This window comes from Pseudophryne corroboree, chromosome 9 (assembly GCF_028390025.1).
Source record: "Pseudophryne corroboree isolate aPseCor3 chromosome 9, aPseCor3.hap2, whole genome shotgun sequence".
In the NCBI taxonomy this organism is placed as follows: domain Eukaryota; kingdom Metazoa; phylum Chordata; class Amphibia; order Anura; family Myobatrachidae; genus Pseudophryne; species Pseudophryne corroboree.
In genome coordinates, this window is record NC_086452.1 from 253,982,145 (window position 1) to 254,009,418 (window position 27,274).

At 46.4% G+C, this 27,274-nt stretch overlaps 1 protein-coding gene across 3 annotated transcripts in view; it reads left to right on the forward strand.

Annotated features, from left to right (window-relative positions):
• The window catches only part of HMCN1 (hemicentin 1), a 1,072,092-nt gene that overhangs the window by 761,777 nt on the left and 283,041 nt on the right, over positions 1-27,274 (forward strand). The window lies entirely within an intron of this gene.

The window sequence follows — 27,274 nt, forward strand, 5'->3', positions numbered from 1 at the left end:
TTGTTAAGGCTTAATACATTTGGCCCATAGAACTAAAAGGCACTATCGGGCCTATTTAACAATAATCACGTTAATGCAGTACCTCAAAATCTGACATTCCTTTTTGCGGCATATCGTGGTCACTTGGAATGTTATTTCAGGGCAAGTTGTTAATGGCCAGTCTCCAGGACACGGGCTCCGATAAAAGCCTGTCCCAGCTATAACTGAAAAATAATGTGATTAACGCTTTTATTTTATGATGGGTTGGACTCTGCCACGCATGTGCAAAGTGGAATAGTTGTGATGTTCATCGTGAACGGCTCTGGCCCTCTTATGAGATGCCAGAAGATCTCTCTGCAGTCAGCTGCTCCCATAGTGGAAGAATGGCTGAAGATGGCGTTAGGTTTCACAGTCAGGAACAAATGCAATGTCCACATACATTTTCTGGGAATGGTGGTATGCTGCTGTTCTGCATGTTAGACACTTGTTAAAAAGCCAGTTTTCTTATTTTAGTCCTATTTACGCATTATTATGGGGCTCGTCAGCTTGATAAATGGGCCACATGCAGGGGTGCTTTAAGAGAGGAGGAGGCCCATGTGCAGCATCCTCTGTTCAGGCCCCCTCCTCTCTGCTGGCAGCGCTGAGAGCCTGAGCACTAGAAGGCTCAGACTCCACTGCGCATGTGCGGATCTCCGGTAAAATGGCGCGGTGGCCATTTTCCCAGTCATTTCTCTACTCGCATGCGCAGAACTCTGTGAAAATGGCCGCAGCGTGAGCGGTGTAAGCCCCCCTGGACTAAGAGACATGTGTGCACTGCACACACTGCACCCATTATAAATTCCACAGATTGTAAGCTTGCGAGCAGGGCCTTCCTACCTCTGTGTCTGTCTGTTTTTACCTTGTTTTGTTCTATTACTGTTGTTTTAATTGTAAAGCGCAACGGAATATGCTGCGCTATATAAGAAACTGTTAATAAATAAATAAAATACGAAAGTGGCCACTAGGTTTTCTATCACCTGACTAAATGGTTTTGGTCACTTTTAGTTTAAATATTCCTTTTTCAACAAACCTGATTAATAGTAAAGTGCCATCTATTATTATGCTACTGTTACTCTTCACTTACATGAGCATCAAGTTATTCTTATGTAGATTTATGTGATGTTGCCTCTTACCTGTTTGCATCTGGATAGGTGGGACAGGGTTTGCTAGCATAAGATGAGAACAGCAAAAACGTGTTTCTGCAACTGCAAACGCATTCAGACCAAAGAAGGATATATATATATAGATATGTAGTTAAATTGTGAATCAGTATGTTCTGCCATCTGTCTAAATAACATTGCATGTCTGAGTAAATATTATTCACCAAACTTAAAGGTTAGACTGTCTAGACTCCAGGTGCAGGACTTGTTTATATACCTCTACAAAAGTATCTGCATGTGCACAAGTTTGTCACTGCGTTATTGGAGTGCCACAGTACTGTACAGTACTTATCCCAAGACAGATTAATACCCTATTGTATTTACTACTGTTTGTCTTCTATTATGTGTACCTTGTTATATTCAATAAAACCTACTTTGGTTTGGAATCAATGTATGGACTAATCTCCTTGCTCACTTCTGCTTTGCACCTACTAACTTGTAGGCATCAGCCATAATATATACACCTGAAAAAGCTGTATTATTTGCAGGTGGTTAGAGGCAAGTGAAAATCACAGATGATGACAGTACCCAACACTGTAATTGACTGATTAAGATTGCTCCACTGTCGCTAATAGATGATTACTGCATTAGTAGGGCATACAATATTTCATGCATTTGTGTAGATGTTAAACTCGTTTGTTTTTTTTGTTTTTTGTTTTTTTAGTAAATTAGATGGGCAGGGACATAGAATGGGTGTAGGGTTGATGGAGAGGCATAACAGTGTCCTGAAGATAACACAGCCACTGACAGGGTGTAGAAATGACCACTCAGTGTTCAAAACTCTACTTATTAACAAGGTCCAGCTGATTTGTTGATGGCCATGGAGACAAGAAGTTGTTTCTAATTTGTTAGAAAGGTAATTAATTGGTTGTAACATAATAATAATAATAATAATAATAATAATAATTTATCTTACGTCCTTGGGGATACTGGGTAAAATTTAGTTTAGGAGGGGTATAGACGGGTCCACTAGGAGCCTTGGACACTTTAAGAATTTGATAGTGTGCTCTGGCTCCTCCCTCTATGCCCCTCATTCCAGACACAGTTTAGAAAATGTGCCCGTAGGAGCCGGTCACGTCGCTGGAAGCTCCTGAAGAGTTTTCTGCATTTATTTTATCTGTTTCTTATTTTCAGGCAGGACTGGGTGGCACCAGCCTGCCTGCTTCATGGGACTTAGGGGGGGAACGGCCCAACCTCTTGAAGGAGGCTTCTACATGGGGCGGCTGCATCTCCAGACTCAGTACACAGTGCAGACGCACGGCTTCTGAGGGGGCGAACTGAGTCTCAGTACACTATATGTGTACACAGTACCCAGACTGGCATTACAGACTCAAAAGGGGGCTGGCTCCATTTTAAGCACAAAATTATCTCAGCCAGTATAAAATAGAGCTGGAGGACCGCGCGCCATTGAAGGGGCGGGGCTTCACTATGAGCGGATCCAGCAGCTCACCAGCGCCATTTTCCCTCTGCAGTGGACACAGACGCTGACTGACAGGGACACGCAGCTCCGCCGGAGAGACTCCAGATTACCTCAGCGGTGCCAGGGTGTCATAGCGGGGGGGGAAGGGGGGGGGGGAGAAACGATTATTAGTGTACTGAGTCCCTAATCTAAGTACTTAGTCTGCGACCCGGCTAAGCTTGGCATTAGCAGTAAGTGTGCCGTGTGCTGGCTCCATAATATCTCTGTGTCTCCCTGGAAGTGCTCTTTGTGGGTTAATTGTGCATTTAACCTGTTCCTGTTTGTGCGTGCTGTCACTGTCACAGTATGTCAGATATAGAGTGTGTTTCATGTAAGGCACAGTGTTCCTCTTCTCCAGGGGGTTCACTACTGTGTACTCAGTGCAGTGTACCTTTCCAGGCTAGCGGGGCAGAGCCAGCTTGGCTGGACTCCATTAGGAGAATGATATCCAATATTTCTACTAAATTGTCCCGCAATGAGAAAGAGACACAATACTTAAGGCAATCGATGACTGAATTTATGAAAAGAGACTCAGAACCCAAACCAGCGTCTCAGTCCCCTGCCATTTGTTCCCAAAAATGCACTTTGGCCCATATCCTGCAGTCTGACTCTGATAATGAAGGGTCAGATATGGAGGAGGGGGAGGTGGACCCAGAGGTGGGGGAGGCTACTCTGTCACAAGGAATAGAGGCTCTCATAGAAGCTATCAGAGAGGTTCTGCATATCCCTGATAAGGTGACAGAGAAGACTGAGGAATCTTATTTTAATATAAAAAATAAATCCTGAGCCACTTTTCCTGTGTCAAAGGAACGAAATACCCTGTTCGAAGAACCGTGGGTAAATCCTGATAGGAAATTTAAAATTCCCAAAAGGTTGCTGTCATCTTTTCCTTTTCCTCCTGAGGATAGGAAAAAATGGAAGAATCCACCGATAGTGGATGCATCAGTATCCAGGCTGTCACGGAAAATTGTATTGCCTGTACCAGGTGCAGCCTCCCTAAAAGACACGGCTGCTCGTAGCATTGAGACTACACTCAAATCCTTGTATACAGCTGCTGGGGTGGCCCAGAGACCCATTATAGCATGTGGGTGGATTACTAAGGCCATCAGCAAATGGTTAGGTAACCTACTTTAGGGGTTAGATACCTTGCCTCAGGGGGAGATTATTTTACTCCTGTAACATATACAGACTCTGCGAACTTTATGGTGGAAGCCATAAAAGAAATAGGCTTGCTTGATGCATGCATCACTGCTATTGCAGTGTCAGCACGCAGAGGCTTATGGCTACGCCAGTGGACTGCTGACACGGATTCCAGGAAAGGAGTGGAAGGCCTACCCTTCACAGGAGAGGCCTTATTTGGAGATGAACTAGACAAATGGATCGCCAAAGCTACTACAGGTAAGTCAACATATCTTCCTTCTGCTGCTCCCCCAGTCAGGAAGGCCTACTTAGGACCTAATCTACAGTCCTTTCGGACTGTCATGTTTAAGGGCAAAACCAGAGGTTCTTCTACAACCAACAGAGGCACTAGAGGTAAAACATGCAAACCAGCAACTGCCGGTTCTCAGGAATAGAGCTCAGGCTTTGCTTCTTCAAAGCCTTCAGCATGACGGTGGACCGAGATGCCTGGAAGACTGGCGGATGGGAGCCAGACTAAAATTTTTCAGTCACATCTGGACAGGTTTGTGCCAGGATCCCTGGGTCATAGATCTTATTTCCCAGGGCTGCAGACTGGAGTTTCAGGAGCTCCCACCTCACAGATTCTTAAAATCAGGCTTACCAGTTTTGCAAGAGGCAAGTATAACCTTACAGGATGCCATTCAAAAACTGGTACAGACTCAGGTCATTGATCCAGTTCCACCTCATCTGCAAAACAAGGGATATTATTGCAACTTGTTTTTTTTTAATTTTGAATCTCAAGTCGTTGAACCCGTACTTACGAGTGTTCAAATTCGAGATGGAGTCTCTGAGAGCGGTGATCTCAGGTATGGCGGAGGGGGGAATTCCTAGTGTCTCTGGATATCAAGGATGCGTACCTTCACATTCCGATCTGGACGCCTCATCAGGCTTATCTACGGTTTGCACTGCAGGACTGTCACTACAAGTTCCAGGCCCTACCATTTGGTCTCTCCACGCAGTGCCATAACAAGGTGTGTGCCAGCGGTGCCTGGCACACAGCACATGTGCACTGTGGGCACAGGACCGCTGGCAACACCTGCAGGTCCGCGGCGCTGCCCGGATACTTGCACAGCGCTGCAGGTTGTGTGCCTCCCTGGCTCCCCATTGCACCCGCGGCTCCTTCTTCTGCGTGTCCCGATCACTGCTGGCCACAGTGATTGGGCAGCACGCGGCATCCCACTAGCACGACACTGCTTCCATTATGGCCGGAGAGGAGAGGCGCCGTCCCCACTCCTCTGCGCCGCTGACAGTTTTTACAGCATAGCTCCGGCTGGGCATGGGACTGTGCTGCGGACTGAGAGGGGAGGTTGCTGCCATTGACAATGGCTGCTGATGATATGCCAGCAGCAGGTGAGTGGAAGTGTTATGGGAGGTCTAATCTTCTTCCTCCTCTCCCTTGTGCAGTGTGTGTAACCCTATGCAGTGCAGTGTAAATATATGTGTGTGTGTGTGTGTGTGTGTGTGTGTGTGTGTGTGTGTGTGTGTGTAGCAGTGCAGCGTAACCCTGTGTGTGTGTGCTGGAGCTTTGCAGTGTAACCCAGTGTGTGTGTGTGTGTGTGTGTGTGTGTGTGTGTGTGTTGTGTGTGTGTGTGTGTGTGTGGCAGTGCAGCGTAACCGTGTGTGTGTGTGTGTGTGTGTGTGTGTGTGTGTGTGTGCTGGAGCTTTGCAGTGTAACCCAGTGTGTGTGTGTGTGTGTGTGTGTGTGTGTGTGTGTGTGTGTGTGTGTGTGTTTGTGTGTATTAGAACATTGCAGTGGTGTATGTGTGTTCTGGAACAGTACAATGTAACCCATTGTACAGATGTGTCCTGTTACAGTTTTGGGACTCTACCTGGTGCAATGTGTAAAAGGGGACTCTACCTGGCGCAGTGTGTAAAAGGGGACTCTACCTGGCGCAGTGTGTAAAAGGGGACTCTACATGGCGCAGTGTGTAAAAGGGGACTCTACCTGGCAAAGTGTGTAAAAGGGGACTCTACCTGAAGCAATGTGTGTAAGTGGTGCTGTGCGGCGTAATTTTAATAATGGAGACTACTGTACAGCGTAATATGAATTGGTATTATTTGTGGTCACGCCCCTTCCCCATGAAGCTTGGTCCCTATATTTTTATTGCGCACCTACGGCAATCACTGGCTCTATTTTAAAAACAGGGGGGGCGTCAATGCTGTTTATTGCACATAGCGCTAAAATGTGTAGTTACGGCACTGTCTCCACGGCACCGAGAGTGTTCACCAAAGTGATGGCAAAGATGATGTTTCTACTCTGCAAACATGGAGTGAACATTGGGGGTTATTCCGAGTTGATCGGTAGCTGCCGTTGTTCTCAGTGCAGCCATCAGGCTAAAATTTGGCATTTCTGCGCATGCATAGGCACCGCAATGCGCACGCGTGACGTAGGGTACAAAGTCCTTTGTGCTTTACACAGGTTCTAGCGACGTTTTCATTCGCACTGGCGGCCGCAAGAAGTTTGACAGGAAGGGGGCGTTCTGGGTGTCACCTAACCGTTAGAAAAACGCAGGCGTGCCAGGGAAAATGCAGGCGTGGCTGGGCGAACGCTGGGCGGGTGCGTGACATAAAAAAAGCCAACCCTCCAACATTAGAATCAATGCACACGAAGAGTAAGTCCAGGGCTGGTCTTGTTTTGCACAAAATGTTTCTCTTACGTCCTAGATGATGCTGAGGTCCATTTTAGTACCATGGGGTATAGACGGTTCTGCAGGAGCCTTCGGCACTTTAAGACTTTTAAACAGTGTGAACTGGCTCCTCCCTCTATGCCCCTCCTCCAGACCTCAGTTTAGAAAATGTGCCCCGGAGACTGGATGCACACCAGTGGAGCTCTACAGAGTTCTGCTGGAAAAGACTTTGTTAGGTTTTTTACTTTACAGGGAAGCTGCTGGCAACAGCTTCCCTGCTTCGTGGGACTTAGGGGGGGAAGTAAGAACCAACTTCTCAGTTAGTTTAATGGCTCTGCTTCTGCTGACAGGACACCATTAGCTCCTGAAGGGTACTGAACAACACAGCCCTTGCCTGGCTGCTGCTCACTCCCACAGCACTGCCGCCACCCCCTAACAGAGCCAGAAGTCAGAAGGCTGGTGATTATTTAGCGGAGACCTGCAGAGAGGGGCCCTCCGGTCATCATGGCGGCATAAAGGTACCAGCGCAGCGCGGGACGCTGCGCAGCAACATGTCTCTCAGCACAGGGGGCAGAGCATGCGTGGGGGGGGGGGGGAGCGCTCTGAGGGACATGATAAATCCTTACTCTCACTGGCATTAAAGTACACACAAGGGAGCCGCTGGTGTACATACCCCTGCCAGTATAAATATAATGTTACTGTGGCTGAACCGCACCATTACAGGAGGCGGGGCTTCTCCTCAGAATTGCTTGTAACACTCAATTGGCGCCATTTTCTCCTCACAGAGACGCCAGAGCGCTGATCCTGCACGCTGCTTCTCCTCACACATCGCTGATACAAGTACCAGGGTGTTATAGAGGGGAGGGGAGCACATAATTTATTGAAGTCTGCGGGCTTCACATTAGATATAAGTGCTGTGTTGGTATATATGTATATTCATTGTATGCAATACATATAGGGTGCGTGTTGTGGACTGGCAATTCCCTCTGGGTCCCTCTGACAGACATTAGTGTAGGTCTGTCCCTATTAGCTCCCGTGTGCGAGTGGTGTGACTGTACACGTGTGTACCATGTCTAGAGAAAGCTCTTCCCCAGAGAAACCTATTTTAGAGGCACAAGAGTGTTCTGAGCCTGTGTGGGTGAGAAAGCTGCAGAGTAATATGTCTAAATTAGCGAAGAAATTCCATGAGTCTGAGGAATAGACAAAGCATTGGAGACAGTCTGTGGAAGATGCTTTATTTGCTGATTGTTCCACATCATACACTCGGGACCCCTCCAGTTCGCAGAAAAGGTCCCTGGCCCAAATTATGCAAAGGGACACTGACACAGATTCCGACATTGACGTCGACACTGGGGATTTGAGGGGGGTAGACCCCAAACTGGCTAAGACCATCAATGTATGATAGTCGCTATAAAAGAGGTGTTGGAATTTCCTGACACAACACCTCCACCTGAGGAAAAAGATTATTTTAAATTAAATAAAAAACAGGTGGTGACTTTTCCTCCGTTTAAGGACTTAAATTTTTTGAGGAATCCTGGGCTAACCCGGAAAAGAAATTTGTTATCCCCTTTCCCTGAAGAGGATAGGCATAAGTGGGAGTCACCCCCAATGATAGACCCTTCAGTCTTTAGGTTGTCAAAGAAAATCATTTTACCTGCCCCAGGGTCAGCTTCATTAAAAGAACCTGCTGACCGCAAATTAGAGATGACTTTAAAGTCTTTCTATGTTGCTACGGGTACGTTGCTTAGGCCCACAATTGCTTCTGCGTGGGTAGGTAACGCAGTGGAAAAATGGGCAGATAACTTGATTGTTAATATTGACACGGTCAATAAAGATGACATGCTGCAAATTCTAGTTCATATCAAAGATTCTGCAGGTTACTTGGTTGAGGCTATGAAGGATGTAGGCTTACTGGGCTCATGGGCCTCTGCTATAGCGATGTCGGCCCGCAGGGCGCTTTGGATACGCCAATGGAATGCTGATGCAGAATCCAAAAGAAATATTGAGGCACTCCCCTACAATGGTGAGGCCCTCTTTGGAGAGAAACTAGATGCCATGATTTCAACTACTACATCTGGCAAATCAGCATTTCTGCCGTCGGCAGCTCCACGGGCTAAAAAAGTATATAATTCTCATACTATGCAGTCCTTTCGACCCAACAAGTACAAAAGGCTAAAAGTTCCCCTTTTTTTCACAGGAAAAGGGAGAGGAAAGGGTAGAAAACCTACAACACCCTCAGGCTTCCAGGAGCAGAAGTCAGCAACTACTTCTGCAAAAGCCACAGCATGACGCTGGGGCTGCCCTGCGGGAGTGCGATCGGGTGGGGGCACGTCTACTATTTTTCAGCCAAGACTGGTTTCGCTCAGACCTGGATCCTTGGATTTCGCAGATAATATCCCAAGGTTACAAATTGGAATTTCAAGCCCTTCCCCATGCTGATTTTTCAAATCAGCCTTACCAGTTACTGCTGAAGGCAGCACAAATGTCCTGAACGCAATACACAAATTATGTCAAGACAAAGTAATTGCCTTAGTTCCTGCCGAACAAAGGAATCAAGGTTTTTATTCAAGCCTGTTTGTAGTACCGAAGCCGGATGGCTCGGTCAGACCGATTTTAAACCTAAAATCTCTGAATCTTTATTTGAAAAGATTCAAATTCAAGATGGAGTCCTTGAGAGCGGTGATTTCCAGCTTGGAAGAAAAGGAATTTCTGGTGTCAGTGGACATCAAGGATGCTTACTTGCATGTCCCCATTTACCCACCACATCAAGCATACCTGAGGTTTGCAGTTCAGGATTGCCATTACCAATTCCAGACATTACCGTTCGGGCTCTCCACGGCTCCGAGAATATTCACCAAGATGATGGCGGAGATGATGGTTCTCCTTCGCAAACAAGGAGTCAACATAATTCCATACTTGGACGATCTCCTCATAAAAGCAAGATCCAGGGACAAGCTAATCCAAAACATAGCGTTAGCCCTGACGGTACTTCAACAGCACGTTGGATCATCAACTTTCCAAAATTTCAGTTGGAACCGACGATGAGGTTATCATTTTTGGGAATGATACTGGACACCAAAGTACAGAGAGTATTTCTACCAGTGGAAAAGGCTCAGGAGATCCAGAGCATGGTCAAACAACTTTTGAGACCAAGAACAGTATCAATTCATCAGTGCATTCGCCTGTTGGGGAAAATGGTAGCGGCTTACGAGGCGCTCCATGCCAGGGTCTTCCAGTGGGACCCACTGGACAATGGTCCTGGTCGCATCTCCACATGCATCAAAAGATAATCTTGTCAGCAAAAGCCAGAATTTTGCTCATGTGGTGGCTACAAATGTCTCACCTCCTGGAGGGACGCAGGTTCGGGATTCAGGCCTGGATCCTGGTGACCACGAATGCAAGTCTCCGAGGATGGGGAGCAGTCACGCAAGGCGAAAGCTTCCAAGGAAGATAGTCAAGTCAAGAAACCAGTCTTCACATAAACATTCTGTAGTTGAGAGCTGTGTACAACAGTCTTCATCAAGCGGCACACCTTCTTTAAGGTCGTCCCATGCAGTTCCAGTCAGGCAATGTAATGGCAGTATCTTACATAAACCGTCAAGGCGGAGCAAAAAGCAGAGCGGCAATGACATAGGTGACAAAGATACTCCTCTGGGCAGAAAGACATGCAAAAGCTCTGTCGGCAATTTTCATTCCGGGAGTGGACAACTGGGAAGCAGACTTCCTCAGCAGACACGATCTCCATCCAGGAGAATGGGGCCTCCACCCAGAAGTCTTTGCGGAGATATCAAGTCATTGGGGCGTTCCTCAAGTGGATATGATGGCATCACGCCTCAACAAGAAGCTTCAGAAATATTGTTCCAGGTCGAGAGACCCACAAGCAATAGCGGTAGATGCACAGGTGACCCAGTGGGTTTTTCAGTCGGTGTATCTTTCCCCTCCACTTCCACTTATTCCGAAAGTTCTCAAAATCATCAGAAGAACAAGAGTTTGAGCAATACTCTTTGCTCCAGACTGGCCAAGGAGGGCTTGGTATCCAGATCTTCAAGAGTTATTACTGGAAGATCCTCGACCTCTTCCTCTTCGCGAGGACCTGCTTCAGCAGGGGCCATTAGTTTATCAGGACTTACCGCGGCTGTGTTTGACGGCATGGCTATTGAGCACCAGATCCTAACCCGTAAGGGTATTCCCAATGAAGTCATTCCGACACTTATGCTGGCCAGGAAAGGGGTAACATGCAAACATTACCATCGTATTTGGAGAAAATATGTATCTTGGTGTGAATCCAAGAAGTCTCCTGCGGTGGAGTTTCAATTAGGACGTCTTCTCCTATTTCTACAGGTGGGTGTGGATGCTGGATTGAGATTAGGATCTATCAAGGTTCAGATTTCGGCCTTGTCAGTTTTCTTTCAAAAACAATTGGCTTCTCTTTCTGAGGTCCAGACGTTCGTGAAGGGGGTTCTGTGCATCCAACCTCCCTTTGTGCCTCCTGCGGCGCCATGGGATCTTAATGTGGTGTTGCAGTTCCTTAAATCGGACTGGTTTGAGCCTCTACAAGACGTAGAGTTGAAGTTTCTCACTTGGAAAGTGGTCATGCTGTTGGCCTTGGCCTCCGGCAGACGGGTGTCTGAGTTAGGAGCTCTCTCACACAAGAGTCCTTACTTAATATTTCATGAAGATAGCGCTGAACTGAGAACATGTCAGCACTTTCTTCCGAAGGTTGTGTCTTCTTTTCATATCAACCAACCAGTGGTGGTGCCAGTGGCTTCTGACACTTCAGCCGTCTCAAAATCCTTGGATGTCGTCAGAGCATTGAGGATTTATGTTGCAAGAACGGCTAGGATAAGGAAAACAGATTCTTTGTTTGTCCTCTATGACCCCAACAAGATTGGGGGTCCTGCTTCTAAGCAGACTATTGCGCGCTGGATCAGGGGTACCATTCAGCACGCTCATTCCACGGCAGGATTGCCGTTACCGACTTCGGTAAAAGCCCACTCTACTAGGAAAGTGGGTTCGTCCTGGGTGGCTGCCCGGGGTGTCTCGGCTTTACAAATCTGCTGAGCTGCTACTTGGTCAGGTGCAAACACATTTGCTAAGTTTTATAAGTTTGACACTTTGGCTGCTGACAACCTAAAATTTGGTCAGTCTGTTCTGCATGAACATTAGCACTTTCCCGCATGTACTGGGAGCTTTGGTACATCCCCATGGTACTAAAATGGACCCCAGCATCCTCTAGGACGTAAGAGAAAATAGGATTTTAATAACCTACCGGTAAATCCTTTTCTCGTAGTCCGTAGAGGATGCTGGGCACCAGCCCAGTGCTCATTTTTTCCTGCTGATTACGTTTATCTTTTTACACACATGTGTTTAGATGTTGACAGCTGTGCTGTTATGTTATACATGCTGGTTGACATGAGTTATGTTAAAGGCCATGTTAGCCGACATGTTTTTTGTGTATGGTGTGAGCTGGTGTGAATCTCGACACAAGTTTAATAGTAATTCCTCTCTCGAAAATGTCCGTCTCCTCGGGCACAGATCCTATACTGAGGTCTGGAGGAGGGGCATAGAGGGAGGAGCCAGTTCACACTGTTAAAAAGTCTGAAAGTGCCGAAGGCTCCTGCGGAACCGTCTATACCCCATGGTACTAAAATTGGACCCCAGCATCCTCTACGGACTACGAGAAAAGGATTTACCGGTAGGTTATTAATATCCTATTTTTTGCAGGCGCTCTGCTGCACAGGTGTTTGCACTTCTGCAAAGCGAAAATACACTCCCCAGTGGGCAGCGACAATGCGTTTGCACGGCTGCTAAAAACTGCTAGCGAGCGAACAACTCGGAATGAGCACCATAATTCCATACCTGGACGATCTTCTGATAAAGGCACCGTCCAGGGAGCGGTTGTTGGACAGCATTGGCCTCTCAACCAGACTACTCCTGGATCACGGGTGGATTCTGACCTTACCAAAATCTCACCTGGAACCGGTGCAGAGGCTTCCTTTCCTGGGAATGATACTGGACACAGAGTGTCAGAGAGTGTTCCTTCCCTTGGAGAAGGCTACGGTAATCCAGTCGATGGTTCGGGCTGTCCTGAAGCCAACCCGGATCTCGGTGCATCTGTGCATTCGCCTTCTGGGGACAATGGTGGCCTCTTACGAGGTGCTTCAGTACGGAAGGTTTCATGTGAGGCCCTTCCAGCTGGATCTGTTGGACAAATGGACAAGATCGCATCTTCATATGCACCAGAGGATCTGTCTGTCGCCAAGAGCCAGAATCTCCCTTCTGTGGTGGCTACAGACTTCTCAACTCGTCGAGGGTCGAAGGTTCAGGATTCAGAGTTGGATTCTGCTAACCACATACGCATGCCTCAGATGTTGGGGAGCAGTCACACAGGGGGTGCAGTTTCAAGGAAGTCGTCCTTCCAATAAACATCCTGGAACTCAGGGTAATCTACAACGCCCTTCTGCAGGCCTCATCTCTACTTCAGAATAAGGCCATTCAAGTCCAGTTGAACAATGTAACGGTGGTAACGTACATAAACCGACAGGGCAGAACGAAGAGCAGAGCAGCAATGTCAGAGGTGTCAAGAATTCTCCTCTGAGGGAAAAACACGCTGTGATGTTGTCGGCAATCTTCATTCCAGGAGTAGACAACTGGGAAGCAGACTTCCTCAGCAGACACGACCTGCACCCGGGGGAGTGGGGCCTCCACCCAGAAGTGGTCCTGTGGTTGACACGTCGATGGGGATATCCACAGATCGAAATGATGGCCTCTCGACTCAACAAGAAGCTCAAGTGGTATTGCTCCAGGTTGAGAGACCCACAAGCAGTGGCGGCAGACGTTCTGACAACTCCATGGGTCTACCAGCTGGTGTACGTGTACTTCCTCTGATCCCAAGAATTCTAAAGAGAATAAAAATGTTAAAGGTTCAAGCAATCCTCATTGCTCTGGACTGATCTCGAAGGGCCTGGTACGCGGATCTTCTCAAGATGGCCTCCACCTCTTCGCGAGGATCTTCTGCAACAGGGCCCGTTCATCTATCAAGACTGGAATGGCATGGAAGTTGAACGGCTGATTCTAGCCAGGAGGAGGATTACTGACAAGGTCATCCTGACTGTGATCCAAACCAGGAAGGGGGTAACGTCTAAACATTACCACCGTATATGGAAGAAGTATGTCTCTTGCTGTGAGAGCAGACAATATTCTGTGGTGGAATTTCATCTGGGACGTCTCCTGCTTTTTCTGCAGTCGGTAGTGGATGTGGGCCTACGCTTAGGCTCCGTTAAAGTCCAGATTTCGGCCTTGTCTATTTACTTTCAGAAACAATTGGCTTCTCTCTCTGAGGTCCAGACATTCTTGAAAGGTGTTCTTCACATCCAGCCTCCCTTTGTGCCTCCCACGGCACCTTGGGATCTCAATTTGGTGCTGCAGTTTCTCCAATCGGACTGGTTTGAACCGTTACAGGAGGTTGACGTAAAGTACCTTACGTGGAAGACCGTCACACTGTTAGCCTTGGCTTCAGGCAAGAAGTGTGTCGGAGCTAGGGGCGTTGTCTCACAAGAGCACCTACTTAATGTTCATGAGGACTCATGAGGACAGAGCTGAACTCAGAACTCATCAGCAGTTTCTTCCTAAGGTGGTGTTCGTGTTTCACATCAACCAACCTATTGTGGTTCCGGCTGTTACGGACACCTCTGCTACTACAAAGTCTTTGGATGTTGTGAGTGCTTTGAAGGTGTACTTAAAGAGGACAGCTTGTCACAGGAAATCCGACTCGCTGTTTGTTCTCTATGATCCCAATAAAATTGTGTGTCTTGCTTCAAAGCAGTCTATTGCACGCTGGATCAGGCTCACTATCCAGCATGCTTATTCCACGCAGGATTGTCGGTTCCAAAATCTTTACAGGGCCACTCTACTAGGTCAGTGGGTTCTTCTTGGGCAGCTGCCCGGGGTGTCTCGGCTTTACAGCTCTGCTGAGCAGCTACTTGGTCAGGTTTGAACACTTTTGCAAAGTTTTACAAGTTCGATACTTTTGCCTCTGAGGACTTTCAGTTTGGTCAATCAGTTCTGCAGGAACCTCAGCACTCTCCCACCCAGTTTGGGAGCTTTGGTACTTCCCCGTGGTACTAAATAAATTCCCAGTATCCTCGAGGACGTAAGAGAAAATAAGATTTTAATTGCCTACCTGTAAATCCTTTTCTCATAGTCCGTATGGGATACTGAGCGCCCGCCCGGTGCTTTGTTCTTCCTGCACTGGTACTTAGTTAAGTATTCTGGTTGGTTCAGCTGTTGCTGTTCATGTTTCAAGTTTGGTTAGCATGGCCTTCCTATTGTTCTGTGTGTGCTGGTTCGTAATCTCACCACTTTCCTTATCTAACCTTTTCTCAAAGTATGTCTGTCTCCTTGGGCACAGTTTCCTAGACTAAGTCTGGTAAGAGGGGCATAGAGGGAGGAGCCAGCGCACACTATCAAATTCTTAAAGTGCCCAAGGCTCCTAGTGGACCCGTCCATACCCCTCCTAAACTAAATGGATTCCCAATATCCCCTACGGACTACAAGAAAAGGATTTACCGGTAGGTAATTAAAATCCTATTTATTCATACAGTGCTCTTTCTCCAATAGGACTCAAGGCACTCAAATAATAGAATGAACATAATATAGTACAGAAACAATGAAGTACAGGAAAGCTTTTCATGAAATACAGAGAGCATGGAGATACTAAAGGGACATTAAGGAAATGCTTGAGTAAACAGGAAAGTCTTGAGTTTGTTTTTGAAGGATTCTGGAGTGTGCAATAGACGCGTGTTCCATAGAATTGGAGCTGTATGGCTAAAAGCTTGACTCCTAGATGAATTGCAGGAGATTCAAGATACTGCTAAAAGTCCTTATCTGCAGATCGCAGTTATCGAGCGGGGCACCATGAAATCAGAAGCTGCATCAAGTACCTTGGATCCTGGTTATGTATGGCTTTCAAAAGTCAGTAAACTAATCTTGAAAAGATTCCCCATCTTACAGGCTACCAGTGGAGGGAGTAGACAGTGGGTGTTATGTGGTTGGAACAGGGCTAATTGGTTAACAGACTGGCAGCTGCATTTCATACCAGCTGGAAGCGGTGCAATTCTTTTGCTGGTACAGATTTGTACTCATACACAAGGTTGGACTGGTCCACGGGGTACAGGGAAAACCCCCGGTTGGCACTATCAGTATTTACTAAATATACTTATCAAAGGACCCAGACCATGCACTCTCTAATGGTTAGCCAAACCTCTTTGGAGACTGGCCACACCCCCACATACGGGACCCTACCACTGCATTCCCCCGGTGGGCCCTTCATGTCCCATTCCAACACTGCTCATACATCTAGCTTCAATACGCTGTTTAGCATGAGATGCCTGGCGTGAATGAGCTGCCAGGTTCCATGCAACTCTGCTAACATCAGGCATCTTTTTTTATTTCCGAATATGCGTCTTAGTCACAACACAATACGACTAGAACGCACAAGGAAGGATACTATGCTGATTAAGCAAAAATAAGCAAAAAAAAGTGCCACACGGTAGAAAATTCTCATGCAACCTGGCATGCCAAGAGGGTCTGTTTGGCAAGTCTGTAGCAAAGGTGTATGAGGACATATCTGTAGATGGTATTGCAGTAGTCTAATTGAGATGATACAAGTGCATGTATGACTGTTGGTATATCTTCAGAGGGAAGTAAGTGGTTTAAAACATGGATGCAAGTGGAACATACATTTATGTGATATATGCCTGGCATAAACAATACTGCTACTGTAGCTGAACGTTATGCAGCCTAAGGTAGATCTTTCAGATCCCTCTCCTGGAAATTTTGCATAAAATGGCCTACATTACTGTATGTCAGTTTTGGGCTAATTTGTTTTCTCGTACCGGAGTCTAGGGTTGGAGTAAGATAGCCACAGTATATGCAAGAAGTTAGGTGGTTTAATGAAGTTCCTGTGCATGGACAGGAACTCAGGAGAAACTGTGCATACAGTAGGAGACTTTGAAGAATCAGGTACAGGTATTTGTGGACTCTGGAGATCTGTGGAACTCGGAACAGCTGAGCACAAGACCAGCAAGCACAACGTAGAAACTGGTTAGGACCGGTGAGGCTTGACTCTAGAGACGAGTGGAGACCAGTAGAATGTAAGACTTGGAATAATTTGAGACTTGGCATCAGAAGAGTCTGTGGCACAGATATCAGATATCTGGAAAAACTCTTCACTTAGGAGCAGAACTAGAGGCAGTAGCACTGAGAGTCAGACTTGATCAGTTAACTCAAGGAGCCGAATAGGCACTGGGAACCAGACTGTGGATAATGGAGTTACTGTGGATAGACAGTATAGCAGTTTCCGCACAGACTATATTTTTTTAGATATTTGTACATAATCCTTCCCAATCTCAAATTAGTGATTATTTAATTCGTATTTTATATTTTAGGGGGTGCACCCTGGAATTAATTTTAAGCATATAGAACCAGAAAGAAAGAATTCCTCAATGGGGCACTCACGGATTAATTAAAATCAGTAATAACGCTAAATCACATGTTAAGAAGTGACCACTGATATATATAAAATATAACTTTTAATAGTATTATAATAAAAAACTAGCAAAATATAAAGTAACCAAAAATAAATAAAATGTGCAAAAATGATAAATGAAAAAACTAAAGAAAAAATTGATTAAAAATTGATAGACTGTTAGTCTTCGTATATCTACTTACTATTAATAGCAATTTTTCAAATTATTGTGTGTGTCTGTAGAAATAGGAGCTTTTGTTTATTAAGCTCTATATACTCTAGGTTAGAGTTGCAAAAAAAATTACTCGGTCTAAACCTCGACACTCTAGAAGTTTCTGTGTGATTTCTGTCTTCACCTCTGTCTACTGCATACTTGCCTACTTTTGAAAACTAGTTTCAGGGAGATTATGGTTATTGAGTGGGAGAGTCAAGCTCCGCCCCAAAGGGCGTGCTTAGCTCCAGCTATGGGCGTATCTTTTGCCACTCAGGGATTTCTGGTAGAGTGCACAAAGCCTATTTTCAGGAAGGATTAAAAGTAACACAAATCTTCAGCCAACTGTGGCAGAACTACATCTCCTAGAAAGCACTGCCAACCACCAAATATATACAGTACTGGGGCTCTTAATAGTACCTATAGTTGCATAACCACTAGATGCCTGTTCCTCTAGATGCATTACATTCATCTGACTATTTCAATGACATATGTGTCAGTCACTCTGCTGCCTGTAAGAAGGTAAGTGATTGACAGCTGTCATGTCAGATGCTCTGCAACAGATCTCCTTTGAGTATGAGGGACAAAAAGATGTGTGCATATAAAAGGGGCGCAATCCAGAAACCTTTAGGCAATACATAAATATATAATAAAGGAACATGTGCAGTATATTATGTCATCAGTACAAAGAAGTTAAATTAAAAATCAAAAGAGCAGTTGTTGCACAATATTTCATACGTGATTCCTAGGGCAAAAGTTCTTAGAAATGTCGATCAATTGAATGTGAATACAATAGGAAGTATTGCAAGTACATTATCTAAAACAATAGCATCAATAATAAATATTATTAAGGCATAAGTGCTGTGAATGGCCTTAGAGTAGGGGTGGCCAATTATTTCAGCTGGGCGGCTGTTTGGCAGGTTTTGGATAACTATGGAGAGTCAGTCATATGTAGTGGACTGGACCCGACTCGCTTGAGGGTCACGTATGTATATATACTGTATATATAATGGATTTAGGATTAAGCACCTCACACAGTGGTTAGGGTTAGGCATTAATGGGAGAGGTTAGTGTTAGGCTGCGGGTCGGAGGGTTAGAGTTAGGGGGGTAGGTAGAGGGGAGAACTTTACTCACTGTCGGGCTTTAGACAGTTGAGAAGATCCGCGACAAGAAAAGAACCCTTTATTGCCAAAAATATGGTTAAAAATATATAAAAAGGGGTCTATGAACCAGATACCTGTAATTGCTGTGAAAATCCGTCACAGGCAAAGGTTGGTGTTGCTCCCCAGAGTCAGAAAGTCAAGATAGAAATAGAGAGGAAAGAAGACTCTATTTTGGGGGCACTCTTTAGAAATATAAGACAGGGCTATTGTTGTCCAAATTGTCATAAAACGTAACCTTTATTTCTCCATTAAAAATTATAACAATGTGACGAACATAACATAAAGAACTATACATAGACCTAATTGCTATAGTAATACTACAACACAACTACTCATATGTGTTGATTAACCAAACAGTATTGTTTGTTGATTATTAAATCAATCAGTGTACTACAACACAACTGACCATGTGTGTTGATTTCCAAACAATATTGTTTGTTGATTATTAAATCAATCAATACCCACTGTGGGTATGCCACTACCATTAAACTCGTTGTGAACTTCACAAATGTGGCTACACCCCAGAAAAATTTAACTCCCTCTAGACCTGAAAGAGTATTTGATAATATTTTCAGAAAATTATCGTCTCAGCATACATAGACAGTACAAGTCTGCTGTCAGCATTAAGTGTCAAGTTTTGCCCCTTCAATATCATACTCACGATAATACATATTGCTCAAAAGTGATAATCATTAAAGGAAAGGAAAAAACCTAGACCCAGTTTGTCAGAAATTATTGACCATTACAAATAGCCACTCTGTGAATTTTTACTTATCAGCATGCAAAGACTCGCAGAAGAAATGTACTGTCTATGTGTGCTGAGACGATAATTTTCTGAAAATATTATCAAATACTCTTTCAGGTCTAGAGGGAGTTAAATTTTTCTGGGGTGTAGCCACATTTGTGAAGTTCACAACGAGTTTAATGGTAGTGGCATACCCACAGTGGGTATTGATTGATTTAATAATCAACAAACAATATTGTTTGGAAATCAACACACATGGTCAGTTGTGTTGTAGTACACTGATTGATTTAATAATCAACAAACAATACTGTTTGGTTAATCAACACATATGAGTAGTTGTGTTGTAGTATTACTATAGCAATTAGGTCTATGTATAGTTCTTTATGTTATGTTCGTCACATTGTTATAATTTTTAATGGAGAAATAAAGGTTACGTTTTATGACAATTTGGACAACAATAGCCCTGTCTTATAATTCTAAAGAGTGCCCCCAAAATAGAGTCTTCTTTCCTCTCTATTTCTATCACTGTCGGGCTTTTCAACTTTGGGATCCCGGCATCGATATTACGGCCGCCGGGATCCAGTGCACCAGAGTATCATACTGATTCCGATTACAGCTCTCTCCCCTATATATGATTGCCATGAGGTAGTTAGTGTATATTGAGTTTGAGGATGTACTGTATAAAGTAGGTTTATGATATTATGTGTGGGGAATTAAGGGAGTCATTCAGATCTGATCGCTGCTGTGCATTTTCGCACAGCTGGCGATCAGGTCATAACAGCGCATGCACCGCAATGCACACGCGTGTCGGACAACAACAATGGGTATCGCTGGGATGGTGTGAGAAATCCATTCGCAAGGTGATTGACAGGAAGAGGCCATTTGTGGGTGGTAACTGACCGTTTACTGGGAGGGTTTGCAAAAACGCAGGCGTGTCCAAGCGTTTTCACGGAGGGAGAATGACGTCAGCTCCTCAGCCTGATTCTATCACACCGTCAGCTCAGCAGCCTGATTCTATCACACTGGAGGACTAAGTCCTGGGCTGTGCACACACAGAATTTTAGCAGCTCGGTGTACACATAGCATCGCATACTTGCATGGCGAATATACACTTCCACTGTAGGTGGAGACTACCTGATCGCAGGATAGCAAAAAATGCAGCCCAGTGATCATATCTGAATTACCTCCTAAGTTGTTAAGCAGTGAACTGAACCCTATATGAAGTAAATAGGAATGCAAGTAGTAAACATTAGGCTGCTATCTTGGGCATTGGGCTTTGTGTGTTGGGTGTGGGTTTTGTATGCATTGCAAAGTGCCTACATGTGAAGCTTTTCATTAACCATATGCATACCATATGCATACTGTCAAAGTCAGAAAAATATCACGCTACACACTGCCATATATGCACCTCATGCGAGTGCCTGCTGCGTGTGCATGAGCCCTCCCGTGCGTGCGCATACTCTCAGTTGCGTGCACCCGCAGGCGCACGGTATGCGCATTTACGGTAGAGTTTGTGTGCGTCTAGCGGGCGACTCAATCGTAACATATTTTCTCTGACGTCCTAGTGGATGCTGGGAACTCCGTAAGGACCAAGGGGGAATAGCGGCTCCGCAGGAGACTGGGCACAAAAGTAAAGCTTTAGGACTACCTGGTGTGCACTGGCTCCTCCCCCTATGACCCTCCTCCAAGCCTCAGTTAGATTTTTGTGCCCGACCGAGAAGGGTGCACACTAGGGGCTCTCCTGAGCTTCTTAGTGAAAGTTTAGTTTTAGGTTTTTTATTTTCAGTGAGACCTGCTGGCAACAGGCTCACTGCATCGAGGGACTAAGGGGAGAAGAAGCGAACTCACCTGCGTGCAGAGTGGATTGGGCTTCTTAGGCTACTGGACACCATTAGCTCCAGAGGGACCGAACACAGGCCCAGCCTCGGAGTCCGGTCCCAGAGCCGCGCCGCCGGCCCCCTTACAGAGCCAGAAGCAAGAAGAGGTCCGGAAAATCGGTGGCAGAAGACATCCTGTCTTCACCAAGGTAGCGCACAGCACTGCAGCTGTGCGCCATTGCTCCTCAGCACACTTCGGTCACTGAGGGTGCAGGGCGCTAGGGGGGGCGCCCTGAGCAGCAATAAAAACACCTTGGCTGGCGAAAATACATCACATATAGCCCCCAGGGCTATATGGATGTATTTTAACCCCTGCCAGAATCCAGAAAAATGCAGGAGAAAAGTCCGCGAAAAAGGGGCGGAGCCTATCTCCTCAGCACACTGGCGCCATTTTCTCTCACAGCTCCGTTGGAGGGAAGCTCCCTGGCTCTCCCCTGCAGTTACTACACTACAGAAAGGGGTTAAAAAAGAGAGGGGGGCACTAATTAGGCGCAGTATAACAATACAGCAGCTATAAGGGGAAAAACACTTATATAAGGTTATCCCTGTATATATATAGCGCTCTGGTGTGTGCTGGCATACTCTCCCTCTGTCTCCCCAAAGGGCTAGTGGGGTCCTGTCCTCTATCAGAGCATTCCCTGTGTGTGTGCTGTGTGTCGGTACGTTGTGTCGACATGTATGAGGAGGAAAATGATGTGGAGGCGGAGAAATTGCCTGTAACAGAGATGTCACCCCCTAGGGAGTCGACACCTGAGTGGATGAGCTTATGGAAGGAATATGTGACAGTGTCAGCTCTTTACAAAAGATTGATGACATGAGACAGCCGGCGACTCAGCCTGTGCCTGTCCAGGTGTCTCAAAAGCCATCAGGGGCTCTAAAACGCCCGTTACCGCAGATGGCAGATACAGACGCCGACACGGATACTGACTCCAGTGTCGACGATTAAGAGACGAATGTGACTTCCAGTAGGGCCACACGTTACATGATTGAGGCTATGGAAAATGTTTTTACACATTTCTGATAATACCAGTACCACTAAAAAGGGTATTATGTTGGGTGAGAAAAAACTGCCTGTAGTTTTTCCTGCATCTGAGGAATTAAATGAAGTGTGTGATGATGCGTGGGTTTCCCCCGATAAAAGCTGTTAATTCCTAAAAAGTTATTAGCATCATACCCCTTCCCGCCAGAGGATAGGGCACGTTGGGAAACACCCCCTAGGGTGAATAAAGCGCTCACACGCTTGTCTAAACAGGTGGCACTACCGTCCCCGGATACGGCCGCCCTTAAGGAACCTGCTGACAGAAAGCAGTAAAATGTATATACACTCACACGGGTGTGATACTGCGACCAGCAATCGCCTCAGCCTGGATGTGCAGTGCTGGGGTGGCTTGGTCGGATTCCCTGACTGACAATATTGATACCCTAGATAGGGACAGTATATTACTGACTATAGAGCATTTAAAAGATGCATTTCTATATATATGCGTGATGCACAGAGGGATATTTGCCGACTGGCATCAAGAGTAAGTGCGCTGTCCATTTCTGCCAGAAGAGGGTTATGGACAAGACAGTGGTCAGGTGATGCTGATTCCAAAAGGCATATGGAAGTATCGCCTTATAAAAGGGAGGAGTTATTTGGGGTAGGTCTAACAAACCTGGTGGCCACGGCAACGGCTGGGAAATCCAAATTTTTACCCCAGGTAGCCTCTCAACATAAGAAGACGCCGTATTATCAGGCGCAGTCCTTTGGGCCCCATAAGGGTAAGCGGGCAAAAGGCTCCTCATTTCTGCCCCGTGGCAGAGGGAGAGGAAAAAGGCTGCAGCAAACAGCCAGTTCCCAGGAACAGAAGCCCTCTCCCGTTTTCTGCCAAGTCCTCAGCATGACGCTGGGGCTTTACAAGCGGACTCAGGCACGGTGGGGGCCCGTCTCAAAAATTTCAGCGTGCAGTGGGCTCACTCACAGGTGGACCCCTGGATCCTTCAGGTGGTATCTCAGGGGTACAAATTGGAATTCGAGACGTCTCCCCTTCGCCGTTTCCTAAAGTCTGCTTTACCGACGTCTCCCTCCGACAGGGAGGCGGTATGGGAAGCCATTCACAAGCTGTATTCCCAGCAGGTGATAATCAAGGTACCCCTCCTACAACAGGGAAAGGGGTATTATTCCACGCTGTTTGTGGTACCGAAGCCGGACGGCTCGGTGAGACCTAATTTAAATCTGAAATCCTTGAACACTTACATACAAAGGTTCAAATTCAAGATGGAGTCACTCAGAGCGGTGATTGCAAACCTGGAAGAAGGGGATTATATGGTGTCTCTGGACATCAAGGATGCTTATCTCCATGTCCCAATTTACCCTTCTCACCAAGGGTACCTCAGGTTTGTGGTACAGAACTGTCACTATCAGTTTCAGACGCTGCCGTTTGGTTTGTCCACGGCACCCCGGGTCTTTACCAAAGTAATGGCCAAAATGATGATACTCCTTCGAAGGAAGGGAGTTTTAATTATCCCTTACTTGGACGATCTCCGGATAAGGGCAAGATCCAGGGAACAGTTGGTAGTCGGGGTAGCACTATCTCAAGTAGTGTTGCGGCAGCACGGTTGCTTTCTTAATATTCCAAAATCGCAGCTGATCCCGACGACACGTCTTCTATTCCTAAGGATGATCCTGGCCACAAAATGGTGGCTTCCTACGAAGCAATTCCATTTGGCAGATTCCACGCAAGAATTTTCCAGTGGGACCTGCTGGAAAAATGGTCCGGATCGCATCTTCAGATGCATCAGCGGATAACCCTGTCACCAAAGACAAGGGTGTCTCTCCTGTGGTGGTTGCAGAGTGCTCATCTTCTAGAGGGCGCAGATTCGGCATTCAGGACTGGGTCCTGGTGACCACGGATGCGAGGCTGGGGAGCAGTCACACAGGGAAGAAATTTCCAGGGCTTGTGGTCAAGCCTGGAGACATCACTTCACATAAATATCTTGGAGCTAAGGGCCATTTACAATACCCTAAGCCAAGCAAGACCTCTGCTTCAAGGTCAGCCGGTGCTGATCCAGACAGACAGGGCGGCACAAGAAGCAGAAGGGCAATGGCAGAAGCTGCAAGGATTTTTCGCTGGGCGGAAAATCATGTGATAACATTGTCAGCAGTGTTCATTCCGGAGTGGACAACTGGGAAACAGACTTCCTCAGCAGAAGTCTTCCACATGATTGTAAACCGTTGGGAAAAACCAAAGGTGGACATGATGGCGTCCCGCCTAAACAAAAAATTGGACAGGTATTGCGCCAGGTCAAGGGACCCTCAGGCAATAGCTGTGGACGCTCTGGTAACACCGTGGGTGTACCAGTCAGTGTATGTGTTCCCTCCTCTTCCTCTCTTACCAAAAGTACTGAGAATTATAAGACGGAGGGGAGTAAGAACTATACTCGTGGCTCCGGATTGGCCAAGAAGGACTTGGTACCCGGAACTTCAAGAGATGCTCACGGAGGACCCGTGGCCTCTACCTCTAAGAAGGGACCTGCTCCATCAAGGACCCTGTCTATTCCAAGACTTACCGCGGCTGCGTTTGACGGCAGGGCGGTTGAACGCCGGATCCTGAAGGAAAAAGGCATTCCGGATGAAGTCATCCCTACCCTGATCAAAGCCAGGAAGGATGTAACCGCAAAGCATTATCACCGCATTTGGCGAAAATATGTTGCGTGGTGCGAGGCCAGTAAGGCCCCGATGGAGGAATTTCAACTAGGTCGATTCCTGCATTTCCTGCAAACAGGAGTGTCTATGGGCCTAAAATTGGGGTCCATTAAGGTTCAAATTTCGGCCCTGTCAATTTTCTTCCAGAAAGAACTAGCTTCAGTTCCTGAAGTTCAGACGTTTGTAAAAGGGGTACTGCATATACAGCCTCCTTTTTGTGCCTCCAGTGGCACCTTGGGATCTCAATGTAGTTTTGGGGTTCCTAAAGTCACAATGGTTTGAACCACTTGAATCTGTGGAGTTAAAATATCTCACATGGAAAGTGGTCATGCTGTTGGCCCTGGCCTCGGCCAGGCGCGTGTCAGAATTGGCGGCTTTAACCTGTAAAAGCCCTTATCTGATCTTCCATTCAGACAGGGCGGAATTGAGGACTCGTCCTTATTTTCTCCCTAAGGTGGTTTCAGCGTTTCATCTGAACCAACCTATTGTGGTACCTGCGGCTACTAGTGACTTGGAGGACTCCAAGTTGTTGGACATAGTCAGGGCCCTGAAAATATGTTTCCAGGACGGCTGGAGTCAGAAAATCTGACTCGCTGTTTATCCTGTATGCACCCAACAAGTTGGGTGCTCCTGCTTCTAAGCAGACTATTGCTCGTTGGATTTGTAATACAATTCAGCTTGCACATTCTGTGGCAGGCCTGCCACAGCCAAAATCTGTAAAAGCCCATTCCACAAGGAAGGTGGGCTCATCTTGGGCGGCTGCCCGAGGGGTCTCGGCTTTACAACTTTGCCGAGCAGCTACTTGGTCAGGGGCAAACACGTTTGCAAAATTCTACAAATTTGATACCCTGGCTGAGGAGGACCTGGAGTTCTCTCATTCGGTGCTGCAGAGTCATCCGCACTCTCCCGCCCGTTTGGGAGCTTTGGTATAATCCCCATGGTCCTTACGGAGTTCCCAGCATCCACTAGGACGTCAGAGAAAATAAGAATTTACTTACCGATAATTCTATTTCTCGTAGTCCGTAGTGGATACTGGGCGCCCATCCCAAGTGCGGATTGTCTGCAATACTTGTACATAGTTATTGTTAACTAAATCGGGTTATTGTTGTTGTGAGCCATCTATCCAGAGGCTCCTCTGTTATCATGCTGTTAACTGGGTTCAGATCACAGGTTGTACGGTGTGATTGGTGTGGCTGGTATGAGTCTTACCCGGGATTCATAAATCCTTCCTTATTGTGTACGCTCGTCCGGGCACAGTATCCTAACTGAGGCTTGGAGGAGGGTCATAGGGGGAGGAGCCAGTGCACACCAGGTAGTCCTAAAGCTTTACTTTTGTGCCCAGTCTCCTGCGGAGCCGCTATTCCCCCTTGGTCCTTACGGAGTTCCCAGCATCCACTACGGACTACGAGAAATAGAATTATCGGTAAGTAAATTCTTATTTTATTCATATAATGTATTTTGTAGATTATGGTCCCTTTGATAGAATCTGAAAGTTTAGTTAATGTAGTATGTTCGGGGACAAAGAGATCCCTCTTTGTTTGATACGAAGGGTCAGACAAGGGTTACACAGTGGTGTTTAGTATCCATCGGAAGAGAATATAATTAGCAATATTCCGGTGTTGGTTTGAAGCGGATTAATCGCTCGTGCGTATAGTTATGGACATAAGAAGTTTATGGACATTTACTATATTTGCACTTTATTACCCATGCGGCGGGAAACCCAGTTTCCCACCCACCTGAGCAGTTAGAAATAGTCACAGCCCACCTGTATGAACCAACCTATGACCTTTTGTTATAATGCGAAGACGAATTCCTGTGTCCAATGAACAATAAGAATGTAGGGACCATTGTACTGTATTGTGTGTAGTGTATAAAAGGACAAGCCGATCTGGGCCAGCTCTCTACTCTCTTCAACGGTTCTCATTGCTGATAATCGGGAGCTGGATATCCAGAAAAGGCGCTTGCGATTGTTTCCCCTGGTGCGTAAGTTCTCTGCAACCATATTATCTCTTATTTAATGTTATAAGCCATTCTCTCTCTCCTTCCCCCCTTTAAAAGTAAGTGTGTCTTTATTGTATTTTATGTGTAGTAATTCAGTTAGGTATTTTATGTTATCTTGGTAGTGTATGTCAGGAATCGACTCACCAAGCCGACATCCGTCCGCCGCTGCGGACTCCGTCCTGGCTCCCTGCGGTCGCCTGTCATCTGTGTCTCTGCCATGGGACGCCATCACGGGCCTGGGAGCACTCCCGTGACAGCGGGCGTGTAGCGCGCCGTGTTCCCGCTAGGCCGCGGCGTGGGCGCCGCCATGACAGTCTGCAAACAGCCAGCATACTGCAGCCAATCCGGTGCTTGGCCGCACCCACTTTCTCTCACTCACCCAATCCCTGTGCACCATGGGGTACATAAGAGACTGCAGGATCAGTCTGCAGGCATCCTGGACTTTGTGTCACTCCTGCGACCCATGTGTAAGGATCTGTTCCGTTACTCCTGTGTTCCTGGCTCTCTGGCTAAAGACTTGTACTCCTGGTTATCTGCACAAGCTCCGTGGAACTTCAAGGCCCAGCAATACCTGCAAACAGGCTTCACACTCATCACCACCTTGTGTGCTTCAGCCTGCAG